Here is a 6,000-nt window from a genome sequence, read left to right on the forward strand (position 1 = left end):
AACTCTAGGATTACAGACAAGCACACTATTCCTTCTAAGTTTTATGTAGGTTCTGGGGTTTCAAGCTCAGGTCTGCCCACTTGTACAGCAAGTACTTTGCCCACGGAGCCATCTCTCCAGCCCTCACAATATTCTTTTAGTCCCATCTCTTGGCTTCTCCTGGTCACAGCCCCATCTTTAAATGTTCATCTACCTTTTCTGAGTGTCTTGAAAATTCACATCTGGGGTGTAGGCTCTTTATGTCATACAAGCAAAGTCTAAATTTCCACACAGGAAGTTTTTAGAAACCAATAGACCATGTTACTCTGACTGATAGATGGTACCAGGTTCCAAAACAGATTTTTCTGATCTGTGTTTGAGTTACTCACGCTGCTATCCATTCTAGTCACTTTTTGCTTGACCACATGCAAAACACTCAGTTAGAGACACTATATTTTTAAACCTTCTAAAATAATTTGGTCATGGATAGAGAGATGGCTCAGCTGTTAACATGTCTCTTGAGGAGCTCTGGAGTTGGGTTCCCAGCACCCACATCCTATAGTTTACAGCCACTTACAACTCCAGCTCCAAAGAATCCAATGGATTCTTTATTTTTAAAGATTTTATTAGCTAGGTGGTGGTGGCTCACGCCTTTAATCCCAGCACTAGGGAGGCAGAGGCAGGCAGATTTCTGAATTCGAGGCCAGCCTGGTCTACAAAGTGAGTTCCAGGACAGCCAGGGCTATACAGAGAAACCCTGTCTCAAAAAAACAAACAAACAAAAAAACAAACAAACAAAAAAACAATTTGCTAATAAAAGTGTTCAAGATAAAACAATGGCCCCTTTAAAAGTGAATAATACAAGCTTCCGAACAGGAACAACAACAACAACAACAACATCAAAAGACAACAAACCAACCCACAAACAAGGGCTTTCTGGTGTGCTCTGCTATCCTGTTTGCCTTTGTAAACCTGTTCTGCCATCGAGCATTGAAATCTCACCATGACTCAGGCTCTTAGTCCCTGCTATACAAATAGAGTCATGTTTCCCAAACTAAGGGGCAATCACTTTTTCTTTCTCTTGGGAAATAAGGGCTTAGTATGTAACACTAACCTCAGGCTGCTACTATGTGTGTATTTCACAGCAGAAAAAAATGTATCTCCCAAACTAGTCTGCAATTGTGACAGTTATCTATTCTTTCTTCATTCCCCCTCCCCTCCCCCCACAGTAAAGCCTGGACCACCCACATGCACTGTGGGTCAGGAAGGGTGAGCACAGGGGTGAAGGACAGTTGCCTAGCTACCAACAGGTGCATCCACTTGGAACACATTCCTTGCAAAGCATGTGCTATTTGTCCACAGCCTTCTTATAACTACTCTCAATCCAGTATCTTAGTTCCAGAGATCTAGAGGTGCTTTGCAGCCCTGTGAACAGTAATCAGCAACTCACCCTCCACCTTTGTCCCTCTAGTGTCCTGCTATCGCTTTGGGTGGTCCTTATCTTCCTGTAGGTTTGGTTTTGGTTTTGTGTTATGGCAGCTGTTCATTATTGAGGCTATGTGATTATGAATTATCCACATATGTTCCATTGTAGGTCTAGCTGCCCAGAAGTCCCAAGTTTGGGTCCTCCTCTAAGTCTTAGGGAGGGTGTCAAAAATCACAAAAACAGTTTTCTTTTCCTGGAAATGCTGGTGCTGCCCAGAAAGAAGCTAAAGCTTGCCAGCTTGGTTTCCTTTTTGATGTTTGTGACTGTGAGTCTCAACCAGCCAGCTCCTTCCTGACAGAAAGGCACAAGCCAGAGACTATTCCAGGGCTTTCTTCCAACCTCATTTCAGAAAAGCACACTCATGCTGACCCACTCATGCTTTTCTGAGATGGACATATCTTTGGGATATTTGTGGAGCCCTGTGCAGCAGTGGCCACTTCAAGAGGCTCAGCATTTTCCACTGTCAGGGTGATATTTTTAAATTTTGGATCAGAGGGTGCCAGAAGGTTTTTTTGGTTGGTTGGTTGGTTTTTTTTATTTTGTTTTTGGTTTTGTTTTCCTTTCCTCTTTTATGGATTTGGCCAGTGAGAACCCTTTGAAGGCCAAAGAGAAGGCTCAGGGTACAAAGATGATGGACAGATCCCTGGCTCAGGGTAAAAGCTGCCAAGCCTGGGGACCTGAGTTCAATTCCTGGGTCCCACAGAGAAAACAAACAAACAAACCCCAACAATTCCACAAAGTTGTTCTCTGACAAGTGCGTGGTGGCTTGTGCTCCCTACAGGGAGAGAAAAATAAATGAATAAAATGTAATAAAAAATACAAAAAAGTGGAAAAGAAAACCCTTGGGACCTGCAGGGAGAAAGGGTGGCATAATGTGCTTAGAGCACTGGGGGAGACATGATCGGACAGGCCCGGAGTCAAGCCGCCATCTTTCCATAGAGCCTGGCTCTGAAGATGCTTGCTGTTTTGCTAGAAAGTTAAAGGACTATTTAGATTGTTCAGGAGGCTTACAAAGCCTCACATGAAAAACCAGGCAGTGTTCACTGTAGACTGCTGGGTTGAAGACTCTGTATGTTTGTCATAGCTAATCACAAAGCAAATACCATGCGTTGAGATTAATATGACTCCACCCCTAAGGACTCCCTCCCCTGAGGAACCCTAGCACTGAAGACCTCTCCCCTGGGTACCCCATGTCTGAGAACCCTCCCACCTGGTGACCTCACCCTTGAGAACCTCACTCACCCCATGAATCCAAGGACCCCACTCCTGAATACCTCATCCCTGAGAACCTCCAACTCTGAGTTCCTGGGTGACCCCATTCCTGGTGACCTTACCGCTGAGGATCTACCTCCATTTGTGGTGACCTCACCCTGTCAACCCCCACCTCTGGTGACCCATACTACCAAGAACTCCAACAGAAAGCTAACACGAAGGCAAAGAATCACAATTCTAGACCCACTTCCTTTTTCTTGAACTTTATTGAGGCATAATTGACATAAAAAAAATTACAGGATTTGGTGGATACACACCTAAGTTTGTTCTTTAAGCTTTGCAAAATGCTAATATTTTAATTGCATCTCTTTTTCTGCAAAGTTATCATTGGTGGAATCCTTAGGGGTGGGACCCTCCGGGCGAGGGTTCATCAGGGGTGGGAGGCCTTGGGGTAGGGTCATCTAGACCTCAACAGACAGTATGTGACCAGCTATGGAAACCACACAGAGTCATGAACCCAAAGAACGTAAACTGAACAAACAGTGCATGGCTCTCCACAAAGGGTGGGACGATTAGGTCTCAAACCTGTGACCAATGGCTAAGTGAAGCGTACCTATTTAACATCTCAAAGTGAGCCTGGCTGCCAGGTTCTCCCAGCATCCCTTAGTCCATACTGGTTTCATGGTATAGCTGCCGTTCCCTATATACCCCAACTGCTAACCCAGTCTTTTTGTCTACCCTTTACCTTCCTGGCCTTTTGGTCTCCTGGTCTCCTGACTCTCCCCTCCCCCTCTCCTCCCAGCTCAGGGTCCTGTTCACTCTGGACTCTCCTAGATGTCCCTGCCTGGCTCTGCTCTCCCTCGCGTCTACAGTTAACCTTCTCCTCTACCATACCTAGGAGCAGCCATGGCTTGCTTTGTTTCTTTCTTTCTTTCTTTCTTTCTTTCTTTCTTTCTTTTTTTCTCCCCCATTCAGGGGTCTGAATGGTCTAAATTATTGATGGAAATTTCATACAAAGAAAAACCTCCCTTTGCCAGGGTAGTGGCAGCTTTTACTCCAACACCCAGGAGGCAAAGGCAGGCCTGTGAGTTCAAGGCTACATAGTGAGTTCCAGCGTTGGGTAGCCAGGGCTACACAATGAGACCCTATCTGAGAGAGAGAGAGAGAGAGAGAGAGAGAGAGAGAGAGAGAGAGAGAGAGAGAGAGAGAGAGAGAATATCTCCCTTCAACTTTAAAAACTTTTTTTTAATTTTATGAGTGCTCTAGCTGCATGCCAGAAGAGGGTACCAAGTCCCACTACAGATGGTTGTGAACCACCATGTGGTGGCTGGGAACTGAACTTAGGACCTCTGGAAGAGCAACCAGTGCTCTTAACCTCTGAGCCATCTCCCCAGCCCTTCCCTCCATCTTTTATTTTAGAGTGTAATCTGTATGAGCAAGGCATACTGAACACTCGTGACAGTGAGCAGTGCACACCGATTCCCTGAACACTCGTGACAGTGAGGAGTGCACACCGATTCCCTGAACACTCACGACAGTGAGCAGTGCACACCGATTCCCTGAACACTCGTGACAGTGAGCAGTGCACACCGATTCCCTCTCTCACAGTTTTCTTACTGTATCTCAGAGTTAACCATGCTGTCTTAGCTTTACTATGGCATCACTGGTTTTATCTCATGGTTTGGTTTCCCCACACTTGTCACACGCAAATCAGCCCCATGTTCGTTTGTTTAGCAGAAACAGTCTTAAGCTGTGTCCCACTTCCCTTGGCACAGCCCCAGCTGTGCCATGTGTTCAGTAAAATCTAGCATTTATTCTGTTCCTCTGTGCAGCACTATAACTCTACTTAAAAATAACTGAATTGTATTCTTTTTTTTTTTTTTTTTTTTGGTTTTTCGAGACAGGGTTTCTCTGTGTAGTCGTGGCTGTCCTGGAACTCACTCTGTAGACCAGGCTGGCCTCGAACTCAGAAATCCGCCTGCCTCTGCCTCCCGAGTGCTGGGATTAAAGGCTTGCGCCACCACTGCCCAGCCTGAATTGTATTCTTTAGGATATGTATGAAAATATGCTTTCATCTTGAGTTGACGTAGATCAGCAGTGACTCACTGGGTGCATTGTGTCTACATCTAGGGGTTTGCATCTAGGAAGGAGTCTACCGAGACATAGGTGCTATCCCTCATCTTCTGTCTGGTTGTCAGGCAACAGCTTGGGTGCCCCACCCCTATCAAGGAATGTTTGAATTGTTTATAGGCTTGTCCATGGTTTTTTTTGTTTGTTTGTTTGTTTGTTTTGTTTTGTTTTTTTGGTTTTTCGAGACAGGGTTTCTCTGTATAGCCTTGGCTGTCCTGGAACTCACTCTGTAGACCAGGCTGGCCTCGAACTCAGAAATCTGCCTGCCTCTGCCTCCTGAGTGCTGGGATTAAAGGCGTGAGCCACCACACCCAGCTCTTGTCCGTGTTTCTTAAGGATTTGTTTTCATGTTTAATTATGAGTCTGTGTGTCTGTGTGGGGTTATGTGCTTGTGAGTGCAAATGCCCTTGGTGGCCAGAAGAGGGCATCAGACCCCACACCACCTCTACCCCCACCCCAACCCCCCGGAGCTGGAGTTATAAGAGATTGTGAGTTGTCTGGCATGGGCGCTGAGAACCAAACTCTAGTCCTATATGAGGATAGTATGTGCTCTTAAACCTCTGAGCCGTCTCTCCAAGCCCTAGACACAATCAATCTTAAAAAGTCCCACAGCTGATAACCCAAAACCTAATATACCTGTTTGCACTGTCTGGCAATGTTTAAAGAGTGTCAAAGAGTAACTGCATGTGTAATTTCCTCCGAGGTCACACCACTTGCCCACATCACAGGCTATGTCATGATTTTGTGTTGACACCAACACTGCATCACAGAAACTGCTGATCTACAATCTCACATGCAAATTCAACTTCCCGAAAGTGGCATGGCTGCTAATTTACAACTCAGCCTTTGGATGGAAGACTGAGAATCTTTGTACATGATTAAGGAAATCCTGTATTTTTGGGTGAGGACTATCTCGTCGACCACTAGTTTCTTTCCTCTAATTTCCTCCCGTCATGATCCATGCACGAAGCATTGTCTGTTAACGTGTGAGGATTCTCCAGTGTGCAAACCTCAGACTGCTTCCCTGTCTTGGGTAATGGCACCTCTGCAGAAGTGTTGCAGCAAATACTGTGACTCAGGTGATGGGTCCTCACTGTTTTCTGTTACACTCTGTTATACGAACCATATATATGAAAACTGTAAATGATATCATCAGCCTGGGAGTGTTCTCAGCAGAGCAGCACAAAATCAAG

The sequence above is a fragment of the Mus caroli genome, unplaced genomic scaffold (assembly GCF_978045245.1).
Source record: "Mus caroli unplaced genomic scaffold, Mus_caroli_1 scaffold_13, whole genome shotgun sequence".
Classification (NCBI taxonomy): Eukaryota; Metazoa; Chordata; class Mammalia; order Rodentia; family Muridae; genus Mus; species Mus caroli.